Here is a 19,106-nt window from a genome sequence, read left to right on the forward strand (position 1 = left end):
TGTGTCTTTCTGCTTTTGGGATACCTCACTCAGGATGATCTTTTCTAGATCCCACCATTTGCCTGCCAGTTTCATGATTTCCTTATTTTTAAATGCTTAGTAGTATTCCCATGTGTAAAAGTACCACAATTCCTATATCCATTCCTCAATGGAGTGGGACCTGGGTTGTTTCCAGCTTCTGGCTATTACAAATAAAGCAGCTACAAACATGGTCCAGCAAATGTCCTTGTTGTACACTTGATCAAATTTTGGATATATACCTAGGAGTGGTATAGCTGGATCTGGAGGTAGCACTATTCCTAATTTTCTGAGAAATTACCACATTGATTTCCAAAGTGGTTGTACAAGTTTACATCACGACCAGACATGGAGGAGTGTTCCCCTTTTCACACATCCTCTCCAGCATGTGTTGTCACTTGAGTTTTCGATCTTTTCTGTTCGGATAGGTGTAATGTGATATCCTGGGTTCATTTTGATTTGTATTTCCCTGATGACTAAGGAAGACTTTTGAGGGGGCAGGAGTTCCACAAGGAGAGCATTGGGACTGATACTCCAACCAAAGACCATGCATGGAGATAACCTTGAACCTCTTCAACTCCTGCCCAGATATATTCCATGGCAGCTCAGTCTCCAAGTGAGTTTCCTAGTAATGGGAACAGGAACTGTCTTTGATATGAACTCAGTGTCTGGCTCTTTGGTCACCTCCCCTTGATGGGGGAGCAGGCCACAGTAGAGGACAATGCAGCCAGTTCTGATGAGATCTCATAGGCTAGGGTCAGATGAAAGTGGAGGAGGACCTCCCATATCAGTGGACTTTAGGACAGAAATAGGAGGAAGTTAGGAGGTTGAATAAAGGAGGGGATGAAGGATGGAGCCACAGCATGGATACAATGTGAATAAACTGTAATTTACAAAAACATAAATTTTTTAAAAGTAAAAAAAAAGAAACAACCTTCAGATACTAGAAGGTTTTTTTGTTTACATCCCAGGATATTGTTTTTTGAGAAAGAGATTTTCTGTATAGCCTTGACTGACCTGTCATACTTTCTAGACCAGGCAGGCCTTAAACTAACACAGATCCATTTCCTTCTGCCAGTCATAGTGCTAGTATTAGAGGCATTTGCCAACAATCCAGGCTTTGATTTTTTTAATTTAATTTAATGTTTTATTTTTGCGACATGGTATCTCAGTGCATTATTGCCAATCCAGGACTCTCTTTGTAAACCAGGCTGACTTTGAACTCACAGAGACCTACCTTCATCTGCCTCTCAAGTGCTGGGACTATGGATGTGTGTCACCATGCCTCGTAAGACTTTCTTATAGCCTTGTCACACTATGTGATTTCAGATATATCTAGCCACACATCTAGCCTGTTTTTTTAGACAATGTTTCTCTCTAGCCATGCATGTCCTGGACTTGCTTTGTAGACCAGGGTGACACTGAACTTACACAGCAGCATGCTTGTGTCTCCTAGAGAGACAGGATTAGAGATATGTGCCACAAAGCCTGGCTCAGATTTTTTATTTCAATAATATATCTCTATGATTAAAACATAAATTGAAACATATACATATGATTAAAACAAAATGTATATATTAATATATAACATATTTATTAAATATATTGGTTTATATTACTATATTTAGTGAGAATATATTAATTATACATATGAATATTTTGGTATTTTGAGAGAGGGTTTCTCCTTTTAGCCTTGGCTATCTTGGACTAGATCTGTAGACCAGCCTGACCTTGAACTCACAGAGACTGGCCTGCTTCTGCCTGGCAGAGTACTGGGATTAAAGGCCTATGCCAACTCTTAGTATTTAGGCACCTGTTTCTGGCTTTCCTAGCAACCTGTGATGTCATTACGTGTTGACTGCCAGGGAGGGCAGGTGGGCAGGTGTGGTTACTTTGCTCCTTAAAAGGATCTGCCTGCCCACTTTGTCTCTCTCTTGGCCTCTCGCCCTCTTGCTATTGCCTTCTTGCGCTCTCCCCCTTCTCTGTTGGGGTGCCCCCTTCTCTCTCTTCCGCTATCATGTCCTGCTGTCTCCTTCTCTCTCTCTCTTCATCTCCATCTGAGAGACCACCTGAGAATGCAAACAACTGTAAAATAAAAAACAGCTGTGACTATTCCCATCTTTGAATTAAAGCCAGAGCCACGTAGCTCTCAAAAGGCAGGATGAACTGCTCTGAGATAGGTTTTAAAAAATAACGGCAGGGTGAATTGTTTTGAGAAAACTCACAAATGGCCAAAAACTGCAAACAACTAGCTGTAAATTATCTTCATGCTATTCTTGCTGACCAATCAATGTATAGAGCAAAAGTGGCCAGATTTTTAAGTATAAAAATCCTGTGCTTTGCATGCTTGGGGTCGTCTCCTGTCTTTGGAGGGGTGACCGTATCACGATTGGAAAAACAAAAAACAAACAAACAAACAAACAAACAAAAAACTCTTGCTTTTGCATGGAGTCGTGGTCTGTGGGGATTTCTGGGAAGGGCGCAATCTTGAACTCCTGAGCTGTGAGACCCCAGGCCTTACATTTTTGGTGCGTTTGACCAGGAAAGGGCGTGCCCCTTCCCCAACCCTCATCAGACTGAGTTCGGAGGTTGAGCTCAAAACAGGTTAGTCTAATTTCTGTTTTGCTTTGCTTGTTTCTGTCTTACCAATCTGTTTCTGTTTAGGCGCCTATCTAGACCTTTTTTTAGTCATCTGATCATTCATTGTGATAGACAGACGTATCAGACTATCACTTGACTGGGAACTGGAGGACGCTCCGGTTTGGGAGGCTAGGATTTGGAAGCTCCTCCTCCCATCTATTTCCTGTTAGAGATGGCTGCCGCCAGGCAGCCTTTCAATCAGAGTTCTGTGGTACCACCCTCAAGGGCGTCCTTGTCTAATTGTCTGTCTCGTTCTCTTTGTCTCTATCTGTGTTTCCTCTTTGACTTTCTTGACAGACGACTTTATTATGGGACAAACTGTGACTACACCCTTATCCCTCACCCTTGATCATTTCTCAGAGGTGAGATATAGGGCACATAACATTTCAGTTGAAGTTAAAAAGGGAAAATGGCAAACTTTCTGTTCCTCAGAGTGGCCTACTTTTCAGGTTGAATGGCCACACGAGGGCACCCTTCACCTTGACAAAATCCTTGCTGTCAAGATTAAGACCCTCCAGACTCCAGGAGGCCCTCTGTCTAAGGATCAGTGTGCATATTGCAAGGAGAAAGGACATTGGATCAAGGATTGTCCTAAAAGGACGAAAAAGCCAGAAAAACCGAATGCCCAAGCCCTGGAGACCCAGGTCCTAACCCTGGATGATGACAGTGATTAGGGGGGTAAAGAGTTTGACCCCTTACCCAGAGCCCAGGGTAACCCTTAAGATGGACGGGAAGCCAGTCGACTTCTTGGTGGACACTGGCTTCCAGCATTCTGTTCTGTTACAAGATTTTGAAGCTAAAAAAGAAGAAATCATCGGTCCAAGGAGCCACTGGATGTAAACAATACTCATGGACTACCCGAAGAATGGTGGACGTTGGAGTGGACCGGGTATACCACTCATTCTTAGTTCTCCCTGAATGCCCATACCCGCTGTTAGGGCGAGATATTCTAACTAAGATAGGAGCCCATATCCATTTTAGACCAGATGGCCCACATTTGACAGACAATAAAGGAGATCCCATTCATGTACTGACAATTCAACTGGAAGATGAATGCCGCCTTTCTGAAAAGGTGGTAAGTCCAGAAAAAGACATTGACTGGTGGCTACAGAGATTCCCCAGGCATGGGCTGAAACAGATGGCCTAGGAAAAGCAGAGAAACAGCTCCAGTTCTGATAGAGCTGAAGCCTCAGGCTACCCCAATCACGGTGTAACAATATCCAATGTCTAAGATAACCCGTGAGGATCCACCCTCACAAACAGAGGTTCCTTGATCTAGGGGTTCTCAGAAGGGGCTATTCTGCCTGGAATACTCTATTGCTGCCAATTCAGAAGCCTGGATGCAATGACTATTGACCCCTACAGGTCCTAACCTAACCCTACAGGACTTGAGGGAAATTAACAAACAGGTCATGGACTTACACCCTACCGCACCCAACACATATAACCTGTTGAGTTCCCCTCCCCCTGACAGGGTTTGGTATATGGTCCTGGACCTTAAGGACACATTTTATTTTTTTTGTCTCCAACTCAGCCCTACCAGGCAAGACATTTTTGCTTTTGAATGGAAAGACCCAGACTCAGGGGACTCAGGTGAGCTTACATGGACTCAACTTCCTCAAGGTTTAAAAATTCTTCTACTATATTTGATGAAGCCCTATACTTGGACCTGGCACACTTCCGGGCCACCAATCCCCAGGTAACTTTTCCCCAATATGTGGATGACATTCTATTAGCTGCAAATTGTAAAGAAACCTGCCTTAAAGCCACCAACTAGCTGTTACAAGAGCTGGGTGACCTTGGATATAGAGCATCAGCAATAAAGGCCCAGCTCTGCAGGAAACAGGTCAGTTATCAGGGATATATATTAAGAGAGGAAAAGAAATGGCTATCAGAGGCTAGAAAAGAGACTGTATTTCATATTCCCCCTCCACGGACTACTAAACAACTGAGGGAAATTTTAGGTACAGCAGGGTTTTGCCAGCTGTGGATTGCAGGATTTGCCAAGATGGCAGCCCATCTGTATGCCCTTACAAAGGGCAAAGACTTTCATCTGGGGAAAGGATGAACAAGCCACATTCGATAATATCAAACAAGCCTTAATGTCGGCCCTAGCATTGGGACTCCCTGATGTAACCAAACCTTTCCATCTTTATGTGGCTGAGAAACAGGGAATGGCCAAGGAGTTGCTAACACAGATAATTGGACCCTGGAAGAGACCAGTAGCCTATCTATCCAAAACGCTTGATTCAGTAGTGGCAAGATGGCCAACCTGCCTTCGAATAATAGCAGTAGTAGTGGCACTAGTAAAAGATGCAGACAAACTGACTCTATGACAGGACCTCACCATCTATGCTCCTCATGCCCCTGAGAGTGTCATAAGGCAGCCACCTGATTGCTGGCTCACGAACACTTGCATGACACCTTACCAGGCTTTGCACTTGAATAATGATAGAGTCACCTTTGAACTGGCTATGGAGCTAAACCCTGCCACCTTATTTACGGATCTAGAAATCCAGCCCCTGGAGCATGATTGTTTGCACGTTCTAGCAAAGGAACAGGGATGGTGCAAGGACTTGAAAGATCACCCTCTTCATAAAGCTGAGGTGACATACTATATGGATAGGAGCAGTTTTTTTTTGAGAATGGAAGAGAAAGGCAGAGGCAGTGGTGGTAGATGGACATAAGGTAATATGGGCCCAGGCATTGCCAGAGGGCACTTCTGTTCAGCAGGCTGAATTGATTGCTTTAACCCAGGATTTAACTCTGGAAAAGGGTAAAAAGATAAACATCTACACTGATAGTCAGTACGCCTCATAAACAGCCCATGTGCACGGGGCCATCTATCATCAGAGAGGCCTGCAAACATCAGCTGGTAAAGAGATAAAAAATAAAAAGAGATAAAAAATAAAAACAAGATTCTGACTTTGCTCAATACACTGTTGCTGCCCAACAAGGTAAGCATTATTCAATTCCTAGGACAGCAGAAGGTCGAGACTTCCAGGGCACCAAAGGGGAATAACATGGCCGATCAGGAGGCTAAAGTAGCTGCTAGAGGAAACTCTGCCCCAGTGGTATTAACAGCTGAATTTCCCAGAGAAGAATGACTAAACTGCTCAGAAACTGACTTAAAGTTAATATGGCAAAAATGGGATATTTAACACCAATGTGGGGGCATGGATTGACTTTAAAGGTAAGATCATTCTACCCCAGGAAGATGCTGAGAGATTGATAACTCAGATGCATAAGTGGACTTACTTGGGGGCAAAGAAATTGGCTGAAGTTGCCCTCCAATACCCGTACCGAATACTAAACCTCACCATCCTAACTGAGAGAGTGACTAGGACATGTGAACCTTGCCAGAGAGTAAACATAGGTAAGAATTTCCAGAGCCCAGGAAAGCGGCTAAGAGGAAGTAGACCCAGAATGCATTGGGAGGTGGATTTCACTGAAATTAAACCAGACAGGTATGACAATAAATATCTCCTGGTTTTTGTGGACACTTTTTCAGGATGGGTGGAAGATTTTCCCACAAAGAAAGAAACCACAATGGTCGTGACCAAAAGATTCTGGAAGACATTTTTCCTCAGTAAGGTATTCCAAAGCTAATTGGGTCAGACAATGGGCCAGCCTTCCTTGCTCAGGTAAACCAGGAGGTGGCCAGATTTCTGGGACTTGATTGGAAGTTACATCATGCTTATAGACCCCAAATCTCAGGAGAAGTAGAGAGAATAAATAGAACTCTAAAAGAGACTCTCACAAAATTGACAATGGAGACTGGGGGTGACTGGGTGGTGCTTCTTCCCTTGGCCCTCTTTAGAGTCAGAAATACTCACTCCCTACTAGGCTTAACTCCCTTTGAATTACTGTATGGGGTTCCTGCTCTCCTACCTTGACTCTTCTTGGGGACCCTCTTGACATAACTAGTGGTAACTCTGACTTGTCCAGGCTAAAAGGACTGCAGCTTATGCAGAAAGAAATATGGAGCAAGGTTGACAGTGCATATGTGCCCAGGTCCTTGGAGGTGCCCCATCAGTTCCAGGTGGGAGATCTGGTATATGTGCAGTGACATGGCAGCCAGAATCTGGAACCTCAGTTGAAGGGTCCTTATTACATCCTGCTCACCACCCCAACTGCCAAAGTAGAGAGCATCACAGCTTGGGTCCATGTGTCACACGTTAAGCCTGCTCTTCATCAACCTGCAACACCTGGAAAGTCCAAGCCTACAGCAACCCACTAAAACTGAAACTCATCAGGGACAATAAACTCTCAGACCAGAACACCCCTTTGTCAGGGAAAGTATAAGTGAAGTTCAGGTCCTGATGCTCCAGAAAGAGTATCAACCTCTCCATGAGGTTGATCTACAATTTTAGGGTTAAAATTGAGACAAAAAGGGGGGGTGTGAGAGACCACATGGGAATGAGAAAAACAACAGTGATTATTTGAATTGAAGTCAGGTGTAGATAACTCTTGAAGGAAAGGGTCAACTGTTCTGAGAACAACTATCTACAACCACCTGTAAACTATCTACAACCACCTGTAAACTATGTACAACCAGCTGTATACTACCTAAAACCAGGTGTAAACTATCTTCATGCTATTCTTGCTGAACAATCAATGTATAGAGCAAAAGTGGTTTCAATTTCAGGTATAAAACCCTGTCCTTTGCATATTTAGGGCTGTCTCCTGTCTTTGGAGGGGGGACCCTATAGAAATTGAAATAAAACGCTTGCTTTTGCCTCAAGTTGTGGTCTATGAGTGTTCCTGGGAAGGGCACAATCCTGAGCTCTTGAGCAGTGAGACTCCAGGTGTTACAACATGAAACTAAAATGCTTTTGCAATCCATTCTTTAGGTGGTGGAGCAGCTTATAAAATGGGAAACCTCTTTACAAGCTATACAAAAGACAGGTTCAATTCTAGACCATTCAAAGAAGTCATAAAATGTAAACATGAACAACAAAAAAAAAAAACAATCCAGAAAGATAATCCTCAGTGAGGTGTCCCAGAAGCAGAAAGATATACACGGTATACACTCACTTTCAAGTGGATGCTAGACCTATAAGATAGGATAAACAAACTAAAATCTGTACACCTAAAGAAGATAAATGAGAAAGAGGACCTAGGTAAGATGATCAATCCTCACTTAGAAAGACCAATGGAATGGATATAGGCAAAAACAAGAAACAGTACAGAAGCCTGCTCCAGAGGACCAATGAAAGACTCTACCTAGCAGTGTATCAAAGCAGATGCTGAGACTCATATCCAAACCTTGGGCAGAGCACAGGGAATCATATGAAAGAAGGGAGAGTTATTGTGACCTGGAGAGGACAGGAACTATACAAGGACCAAATATATCAGCACAGGGGTCTTTTATGAGACTGTTTTCTGATATGTGGATCATATACTATTAGCTGCAGATTATAAAGAAAACTTACTTGAAGCCACAGATCAGCTGTTGCAAGAGCTGGGTGACCTTGGCTATAGACTGTCGGCGAAAAATGCTCATCTCTGCAGGAAACAGGTCAGTTAAGAGGTGGCTATCGGAGGCTAGAAAAGAGACTGTATTTTATATTCCCCCTTCATGGACTACTGAACAACTGAGGGAAATTTTAAGTAAAGAAGTATTTGCCAAGATGGCAGCCCCTCTGTATCCCCTTACAAAGGGCATTGATTCTTGCATCTGGGGAAAGGATGAACAAGCTGCATTTGATAATATCAAACAAGCCTTAATGTCTGCCCCAGCTTTGGTACTCAGATTGTGACCAAAACCTTCCATCTCTATGTGGCCGAGAATCAGGGAATGGCCAACAGATGCTAACACAGTAAATTGGACCCTGGAAGAGACTAGTAGCCTATCTATCCAAAAAGCTTGATTGAGCAGTGGCAGGATGGCCAACCTGCCTGTGAATAATAGCAGCAGTGGCGGCACTAGTAAACGATGCAGACAAACTGACTGTGGGACAGGACCTCACCATCTATGCTCGTCTTGCCCCTGAGAGTGTCATAAGGCAGCCAACTGATCGCTGGCTCACGAACACCTGTATGACATAATACCAGGCTTTGCTATTGAATAAAGGTAGAGTCACCCTTGCCCTGGCTATGGAGCTAAACCCTGCCACCTTATTGTAGGATCCAGAAATCCAGACCATGGAGCATGATTTGCAGGTTCTAGCAAAGGAACAGGGATGGCGAAAGGACTTGAAAGAGCAACCAATTCCTGATGCGGAGGTGACATACTATATGGATGGGAGCAGTTTTTTGTAGAACGGAAAGAGAAAGGCAGAGGCAGTGGTGGTAAATGGACATAAGGTATTCTGGGCCCAGGCGTTGCCGGAGGGCACATCTGTTCAGGGAGCTGAATTGATTGTTTTAATCCAAGCATTAACTCTGGAAAAGGGTAAAAAGACAAACATCTACACTGATAGTTGGTTCACCTTACCAACAGCCCATGTACATGGGGCCATCTATGAGCAGAGAGGCCTGCTAACATCAGCCGGTAAAGAGATAAAAAATAAAAAATGAGATTCTGGTTTTGGTCAATGCCCTGTTGCTGCCCGACAAGGTAAGCATTATTCATTTCCCGGGACAGCAGAAGGGGACTTCCAGGGCAGCAAAGGGGGATAACATGGCTAATCAGGAGGCTAAAGCAGCTGCTAGAGGAAACTCTGTCCTGGTGGTACTAACTGCTGAACTGCCCAGAGAAGAATGACTAAACTACTCAGAAAGTGACTTAAAGTTAATATGGAAAAAAAAAAAAGGGGGATATTTGACAACGACGTGGGGGCATGGATTAACTCCAAAGGTAAGATCATTCTACCCCAGGAAGATGCTGAGAGATTAATAACTCAGATGTATAAATGGATTCACTTGAAGGCAAAGAAATTGGCTGAAGTTGTGCGCCAATCCCAGTCGCTAATACTAAACATCACCCCCTTGAGTGAGTGAGTGACTCTTGCGTGTGAACCTTGCCAGAGTGTAAACATAGGTAAGAATTTCCAGAGCCCAGGGAAGTGGCTGAGAGGAACTGTGGCAGCCTTTTTGGAGTATATGGCAAATTTTGAGTTAATGGCCTCTGAGCAGTGGAACGCTGCCTATTGGCTTTGGCTATTTTCCAAAGTCCAGTTTCTTATAAACTGACCTTGGTGGTCCTACAGCAGACTGCTCTGACCCTGAGAAACTGTGTGCAACCATAGTAACCAGACAGCAGGCTCTGTGTAACCTTGAGTGAGCTCTCCTATGTTCTGACCAAGTAAAGCTCCTACATGAGAAACTGTTTGTACTTTTCTGCCTACTTAAGTGTTAACCTGACGTCCATTAAATCAACACCTGGATAAGCATGTAGACTTGGTGTCCTTCTCTGTGTCACCCTGTCTCTCTCTTTCTCCCAGCCCTCTCTCAGGTGGTATTCAGCTGTCACTGCTGGCCAGTGACAAGGAACTAGACCTGGAATGCATTGGGAAGTGGATTTCACTGAAAGTAAACCATCCAGGTACAGCAATAAATATCTCCTGGTTTTTGTAGACACTTTCTCAGGATGGGTGGAAGCTTTTCCCACAAAGAAAGAAACCTCCCTGGTCATGGCCAAAAAGATTCTGGAAGACATTTTTCCTCGGTTTGGTATTCCAAAGGTAATTGGGTCAGACAATGGGTCAACCTTCATTGCTCAGTTAAGCCAGGAGGTGGCCAGGTTTCTGGGGCTTGACTGTAAGTTACATTGTGCTTATAGACCCCAAAGGTCAGGACATTTAGAGAGAGCGAATAGAACTCTCAAAGAGATTCTCACCAAATTGAACATGGAGACTGGCGGTGACAAGACGGTGCTCCTTCCCTTGGCCCTCTTTAGGGTCAGAATTACTCTCTCCATATAGGTTTAACACCCTTCGAACTACTATATGGGTTTCTGTTCCCTGACTCTTCTTGGGTACCCCCTTGATAAAACTAGTGGTAAATCTGACTTGTACAGGCTGAAAGAATTGCAGCTTATTCAGAAAGAAATTTGGAGCAAGGTTGGCAGTGCATATGTGCCTGGGTCCTTTTAAGTGCCCCATCAGTTCCACGTTGAAGATCTGGTATATGTGCAGTGACATGGCAGCCAGAATCTGGAACCTCAGTTGAAGGGTCCTTATTACATCTTCCTCACCACGCCAACTGCCGTCAAAATAGAGGGCATCATAGCTTGAATCCATGTGTCACATGTTAAACCGGCTTTTCATCAACCTGCAACACCTGGAAACTCCAAGCCTCCAGCTACCGGCTGAAACTGAAACTCATCAGGGACAATAAACTCTCAGACAAGAACTCCCCTTTTTCTGGGAAAGTATAAGTGCAGTTCAGGTCCTGATGCTCCAGAAAGAGTATCAACCTCTCCATGAGGTTGATCCACAATTTTAGGGTTAAAATTGAGGCAAAAAAGGGGGGGGGGTGAGAGACCACCTGGGAATGAGAAAAACAACAGTGATTATTTGAATTGAAGTCAGGTGTAGATAACTCTTGAAGGAAAGGGTCAACTGTTCTGAGAACAACTATCTACAACCACCTGTAAACTATCTACAACCAGCTGTATACTACCTAAAACCAGGTGTAAACTATCTTCATGCTATTCTTGCTGAACAATCAATGTATAGAGCAAAAGTGGCTTCAATTTCAGGTATAAAACCCTGTCCTTTGCATATTTAGGGCTGTCTCCTGTCTTTGTAGGGGGACCCTATAGAAATTGGAATAAAACTCTTGCTTTTGCCTCAAGTTGTGGTCTATGAGTGTTCCTGGGAAGTGCACAATCCTGAGCTCCTGAGCAGTGAGACTCCAGGTCTAACAAAATGAAACTAAAACGCTTTTGCCATCCATTCTTTAGGTGGTGAAGCAGCTTATAAAATGGGAAACCACTGTTCCAGCTATGCAACAGACAGGTTTATATCTAGACCATTCAAAGAAGTCATAAAATGTAAACATGAAGAAACAAACAAACAAACAATCTAGAAAAGATCATCCTGAGTGAGGTATCTCAGAAGCAGAAAGACATACACGGTATATACTCGATTTTAAGTGGAGGCTAGACCTATAATATAGGATAAACATACTAAAATCTATAAGAAGATAAACAAAAAGATAAACAAGAAAGAGGACCTGGGTTAAGATGATCAATCCTCACGTAGAAAGACAAATGGGATGGACATAGGAGAAAACAAGAAACAGGACCCTAGCCTACCACAGAGGACCTGGGAAAGACTCTACCTAGTAGTATATCAAAGCAGGTGCTGAGACTCATAACCAAACCTTGGGCAGAGCACAGGGAATCATATAAAAAAAGGGGGAGTTAGTGTGACCTGGAGAGGGCAGGATCTCCACAAGGACCAAATATATCAGGGCACAGGGGTCTTTTATGAGACTGTATCTCCAACCAAGGACAATGTACGCATAGAACCTAACACCCCTGCTCAAATATAGTCCATGTTAGCTCTGTCTCCAAGTGGGTACCATACTAAGTGGAACAGGGACTATTACAGACATGAACTCAATGGCTGGCTCTTTGACTTCCCCCCTCACAAGGCAGGATCAGATTTGCTAGGCCACAGAGGAGGACATTGCAGCAAACCTGATGATGCCTGATAATCTAGGGTCAGTTGGAACAGGCAGAAGCCCTCGCCTATCAGTAGACTTGGAAAGGTGTAGGTAGTAGATGAGGGAAGGAGGGTAGGAAAGGGAGGGAATGAGGGGACTGGTCTACAGCTTGGATACAAAGTTAATAAACTGTATCTAATATTAAAAAAATAAAAAGTAAAAAAGTGGAACATACAACAAAGTTCCTAAAGATGAAACACAAAATGCTGACAGTTTTTTGTTTCTTTGAAAACAGAATTTTTTTTCTGAACAATTTTCCTGTCCCAGGCTCTCTTTATAGAACAACCTGTGCTTGAACGCACAGAGATCCACCAACCTTTAACTTCTGAGTGCTAGGAATGCAGGCGCTCACCAACAGCCCTAGCTGCTGACAGTTTATTTAGTTTTAGCATTTTATTTTTGTTGTTGTTTCATGCACTACATCTGAACTGCAGTTTCCTCTTCCTCCACTCCTCCCAGACACAATCTATCCACCACTACTCTGCCCAATTCTGCCCAGCTCACCTCTCCTTCATCCACTGCTTTTTTTCCATTTATTTTATTTTCAATGAAAAAAAAATGTGATGGCATAGCAAGTTATAATAAAACTAGGAACAATCCCTCACATCAGAGTTGGTCAAAGCAATACATGAGGAGAGAAAGTGTAGCTAAAGCAGGAAAAAGAGTCAGAGACACCCCCATTCTCACTGTTGGAAGTCCCTCAGCGAAATCAGGATAATAATCATAAGGTGTATGCCAACAACCTAGCTCACAAGACTCATAGAAGGTTTATGTTTTTGTCCTTCAGTCTCTGATCCCCTATGAACTCAGTTGACTCAGTGGGCCATGTGCTTGTTATGTCCTTAATATCTCTGGCTCCTACAATACATATTCCCTCATTTGTGGGGTTCCCCTGGATACATCATTGTGTTTGGATAAGGGTCTCTGCATCTGTTCCCATGAGATGCCTCGTGATGTCTCTCTGATGACAACTGGGCTAGGCACTCATCAATGATTATAGCATAGTATCTTTCATTGTCACTTTTTGTCTGTCATGTTTAAAGATATCGTGTGTCTCTAGGTTATCTTGACTCTGGTTCATGGTCATCCAGGCAGTGTCAGGCATGGACTTCCCCTCATGGTGTGGGCCTCAATGTGTTTTCTGGAGTGTATTTCACATTATTGGGTTGGGCTTTTCCTTCTAGTATCTTCTGTAGGGCTGGATGGCTGCATATATACTGGGTATAGTAGTCTGGGTTGGCATCGGTGGTCTCTTCGTGTCTGCATGATATCCATCCAAGCCCTTCTGGCTTTCATAGTCTCTGCTGAGAATTCTAGTGTGATTCGGATAGGTCTACTCATTATTTGAATGCTATTTTGGTATTAGCAGTGTCATGCATAGAACAGTTAATTTTCATGGTGTCATCCCCATATAAAATAGAATCTCTGTAACCTGAGAAAATAAAAAATGAACACACTATAATGTGTGTTGAGTGAATTAAGACAAAGAAGGGACTAATTTGAGGTAAAAATAAACTATATATAAATGCTGCAAAAAATTAAAATACTTGTAATTCAATTATGATATTTTAGAATATAACTGCATCAAAAAATTTAATTCCTATGCCATCAATATACCCAAAAATGTATGTAGCATTTTGCCTTTGCATGATGATGAATATTTTTCTATAACTCCTCATATGAAAAGTACGGTTGTTTAAGTGATTTCTGAATGAATTACATAACATTATTAAAAGCAGAAAATTTGGTAGTTCTATGTGAAAGATAATTATATGCGTAGTTTATGTTTCCCTCTAACTCTCTCTTTATAGGAAAGGATTTATGAAAATGATTTACAATCTGTGAGTCAATTAATTCAACAGTGGATGCCTAAAAATGGAAAATCGAGGAATCTATCAGTGGCTTAGTCCATGAGGCTGGTTGGCTCAACTCACCTTCATATACACAGAACTCCTCAAGAAGAAGGTTCTATAGTCAATGAAGAAATAGACTTGCTCCCAAAGCGAAAAAGAACAGGCAAAGAGTAAAACATTCCTTCTTCCATGTCCTTGTATAGGTTTCCAGTAGAAGATGAGGCAAAGATGAGTGGTTGGTTTTGCAGTATGAAGATATGGATTAAAGTTATATTTTTCAGCTTTATAGATCCAGAAGAGAAGTAGAGAAGACTATTTCAAACAAGCAAGAGTACTTTACAATTGTGTCCTTAATTTGGGTGTTTTGCTTAATTCCATATGCAGTCAAGTTAAAAACCAATAGTCATGATCACACCTCTTTTCAGCTTGAAAGATAATCATATCTCCTCTTTACATTAACTTCCAAATGAAAAGAATAACAGGTCATAGTAATGCCTAAAAATAATTTAATGACGCAGAGTACAACAGCAGACAAATTACATATTTATCTTGATAATAACTGAAGCTAACATTATATAACTGTCCTTCAAAACCGTCCAGGTTAGAAACAACAAAGTCCAGATTAGAAACAACTCTCCACCGCCGCTGGGCCACTCCACAACACCTCCCTCATAGGGCAACCCACATTAAGCACAAGGATTCACCTCCCACCTGCTATGTGTATATAGGGTCCCTAGGTCCAGACCAAGCATGCTCCTTATTTGATGGCTCAGTCTCTGCAAGCCCCCTGGGGGCTGGGGCAGCTGTTTCTGTTGGTCTTCTTGTGAGGTTCCTCGCACCTCCAGGGCCTTCCATCTTTTCCCCAACACTTACTCAGGATCGCTAGAGCTCTGCACCTTTCTTAGGTGCAAGTCTGAGCATCTGTCCAAGCTTATTTCTGGCTGGAGTCTCTGAGACAATGGTCAGGTTAGGGTCCAGGCAACCGGGTTTTACAGTCCCAATTCTGGGCGTTCTCAATGTGGTCAAATATCGTCCAACAGAGCCTGATATTCTTCTTCTGTGAGAGGAGCCTCGAGTGTTGGTTCGATCTGCTCGCATGGTACATCTAGGTCCAGAGCGGCTGGTCCCTGTTCCTCTTCCACTGTTCTCGCCAGTTGCTCCAGGAAGAGCTGGACAGGGCAGGAGTTGCTGGATTCTGGGTAGGCCTCTGTGAAGAAGGTGAGTTCGGGTCTTGACATCAACGCTTCTGCACACTGGCCTCCTGCAGAACCCGATGTCAACAAGCTGTCGCGGGAAGCCTCCTGCTCAATGCAACACGATGCTCCAGGAGCCCTTTCCGGGCCAGGAGAGGCAGGCAGGTCCTCACCTTTAGCTGTGCTGCCTCCAGCGCGGCCTTTCTGCCTGGCCTTTCTGTTCTGGAACCATATGTGGACGGTGTCCTCAGGCAAACCTGTGCTCAGGGCCAGTTGCACCCTCGTGGCATAGTCTGGGGATGGAGAGATCTCAAAAGCTTGCACTAGCATGCTGATCTGCGCTGGACTAAGCCGCGTTCGAGGCCTTCTCCGTTCTGAGGGCGGGCCTCTTGCTTGTTGTACCCTGGCGACAACCTTTTCAGGAGGCTGTTGGGAGGCTTCATGGCTGGAGCCTGCGGTGGTCTGCTTTGAGGTCTTCCTCGACATGCCAGTTCTGTTTCTGCGGTTTTGAAACCACACGCGGATGGAGGACTATGGAACTCCGAATTCCCTGGCCAGTTCCTGCCTGGTCCTGAAGCTCGGGTAAGATGTCTTGGCAAAAACTGAGAGCAAGACCTCCTTCTGCTTGGCCTGCCAAACAGTCTTTTGACGCCGGGATGTCTTTGCCGTGCTGCAGCCACCCACATCTGCCTGATCTTCCATCCTGCTGAAGACACTTTGACAGGAGTTCTTCCTCTCCAGTGTGTACTCAGAACAACACCCAGGAAAGTGCAGACTATGGCAAATGCGTAAATTAGTCCGCTGCTCACCCTTAAATACCGATCTGAAGCCCCACCCACAACCTCGAGGCCTCAAATTACAGGCCAAACCGTGGAACGCTCTTCTGCTTCCAAACTGTGAAACCCTTCCTTCCTCTTGCGAATTTTCCCATATCCCACCCTAAAGCAGCCTTTCCAGAAACAGTTGGCCTTGTGTTCTACCCAAATTCCACTGCTTAGCTCACAGTACGCACCTGTGTTGGCCCACAAGGAGTTTGAGGGGAGAGTCTAAGGCACGGCTTCTGATGATCAGGCAAGGAGAAGAGGCATAAGCCAGGAGCAGTCTTTGCCTACTTTAACAAGGTCATTCATTCAGCTCTGGCTGATGCTCAAGGAGGAACGTGGCTAGAACAGATCTTGCACTCTGCGTGTGCCGTCTGCCTTAAGTTCCTTTGAGCTCCAGTCACCCGGTGTATGATTTCAACAATCTAAATATGGTTAGGACCCTGCAAGTCTAAGCATTTGGGCAAAGAGTAGACTTATCCTGCAGAAAGACTCCTGGAATTATTTCTGAATTTCTCCTTCAGTGGCAGACTACAGAAGGTGTCAACTTCACTCTTGGACCCTCTGGTTCCACCTATTTAATCCACCATACACTTTGTGCGTGTAGAAGGCAATCTCCCACAGCCTTTCTTGAATGTCTGATGGAGGCATACAGCTGGTTTACAACCTATGACCCTACCTCAGATGAGTGTAAGCCAATGGTGACTATAATCTTTATAGACCAGTCAGCCAGAGATATTTGTAGAAAGCTCCAGAAAAGAAAGGGTTTACAGGACAAGTCGTTGAAGGATTTAGTGCAGGTGGCAGAAAAGGTTTTAGACAGCTGGGATATGGAAGAAGTGAAAGAGGAAAGAAAGCAGAAAGAGCAGGAAGTGAGAGAAAGAGAAAGGAAAAGAGGCAAGACAGAAAGTTGACTAAGATCCTGGCCACTGTAGTGCAGTCATAATGATAGGGAGAGAGTTCCTGGAAATCAGAGGGGCCCTCTGTCTAAGGAATAGTATGCCTATTGCAAGGAGAAAGGACACTGGATCAAGAATTGTCCCAAAAGAAAATTGAAGCCCTACACCGGGACCTGGCACACTTCTGGGCCACCAATGCCCAGGTAACTCTTTTCTGATATGTGGATCATATACTATTAGCTGCAGATTATAAAGAAACCTTACTTGAAGCCACAGATCAGCTGTTGCAAGAGCTGGGTGACCTTGGCTATAGACTGTCGGCGAAAAATGCTCATCTCTGCAGGAAACAGGTCAGTTAAGAGGTGGCTATCGGAGGCTAGAAAAGAGACTGTATTTTATATTCCCCCTTCATGGACTACTGAACAACTGAGGGAAATTTTAAGTAAAGAAGTATTTGCCAAGATGGCAGCCCCTCTGTATCCCCTTACAAAGCGCATTGATTCTTGCATCTGGGGAAAGGATGAACAAGCTGCATTTGATAATATCAAACAAGCCTTAATGTCTGCCCCAGCTTTGGTACTCAGATTGTGACCAAAACCTTCCATCTCTATGTGGCCGAGAATCAGGGAATGGACAACAGATGCTAACACATTAAATTGGACCCTGGAAGAGACTAGTAGCCTATCTATCCAAAAAGCTTGATTCAGCAGTGGCAGGATGGCCAACCTGCCTGTGAATAATAGCAGCAGTGGCGGCACTAGTAAACGATGCAGACAAACTGACTGTGGGACAGGACCTCACCATCTATGCTCGTCTTGCCCCTGAGAGTGTCATAAGGCAGCCAACTGATCGCTGGCTCACGAACACCTGTATGACATAATACCAGGCTTTGCTATTGAATAAAGGTAGAGTCACCCTTGCCCTGGCTATGGAGCTAAACCCTGCCACCTTATTGTAGGATCCAGAAATCCAGACCATGGAGCATGATTTGCAGGTTCTAGCAAAGGAACAGGGATGGCGAAAGGACTTGAAAGAGCAACCAATTCCTGATGCGGAGGTGACATACTATATGGATGGGAGCAGATTTTGTAGAACGGAAAGAGAAAGGCAGAGGCAGTGGTGGTAAATGGACATAAGGTATTCTGGGCCCAGGCGTTGCCGGAGGGCACATCTGTTCAGGGAGCTGAATTGATTGTTTTAATCCAAGCATTAACTCTGGAAAAGGGTAAAAAGACAAACATCTACACTGATAGTTGGTTCACCTTACCAACAGCCCATGTACATGGGGCCATCTATGAGCAGAGAGGCCTGCTAACATCAGCCGGTAAAGAGACAAAAAATAAAAAATGAGATTCTGGCTTTGGTCAATGCCCTGTTGCTGCCCGACAAGGTAAGCATTATTCATTTCCCGGGACAGCAGAAGGGGACTTCCAGGGCAGCAAAGGGGGATAACATGGCTAATCAGGGGGCTAAAGCAGCTGCTAGAGGAAACTCTGTCCTGGTGGTACTAACTGCTGAACTGCCCAGAGAAGAATGACTAAACTACTCAGAAAGTGACTTAAAGTTAATATGGAAAAAAAAAAAAAAAGGGGGATATTTGACACCGACGTGGGGGCATGGATTAACTCCAAAGGTAAGATCATTCTACCCCAGGAAGATGCTGAGAGATTAATAACTCAGATGTATAAATGGATTCACTTGAAGGCAAAGAAATTGGCTGAAGTTGTCCGCCAATCCCAGTCCCTAATACTAAACCTCACCCCCTTGAGTGAGTGAGTGACTAGGGCGTGTGAACCTTGCCAGAGTGTAAACATAGGTAAGAATTTCCAGAGCCCAGGGAAGTGGCTGAGAGGAACTGTGGCAGCCTTTTTGGAGTATATGGCAAATTTTGAGTTAATGGCCTCTGAGCAGTGGAACGCTGCCTATTGGCTTTGGCTATTTTCCAAAGTCCAGTTTCTTATAAACTGACCTTGGTGGTCCTACAGCAGACTGCTCTGACCCTGAGAAACTGTGTGCAACCATAGTAACCAGACAGCAGGCTCTGTGTAACCTTGAGTGAGCTCT

Source organism: Meriones unguiculatus, assembly GCF_030254825.1.
Source record: "Meriones unguiculatus strain TT.TT164.6M chromosome 13 unlocalized genomic scaffold, Bangor_MerUng_6.1 Chr13_unordered_Scaffold_50, whole genome shotgun sequence".
NCBI lineage: Eukaryota > Metazoa > Chordata > Mammalia > Rodentia > Muridae > Meriones > Meriones unguiculatus.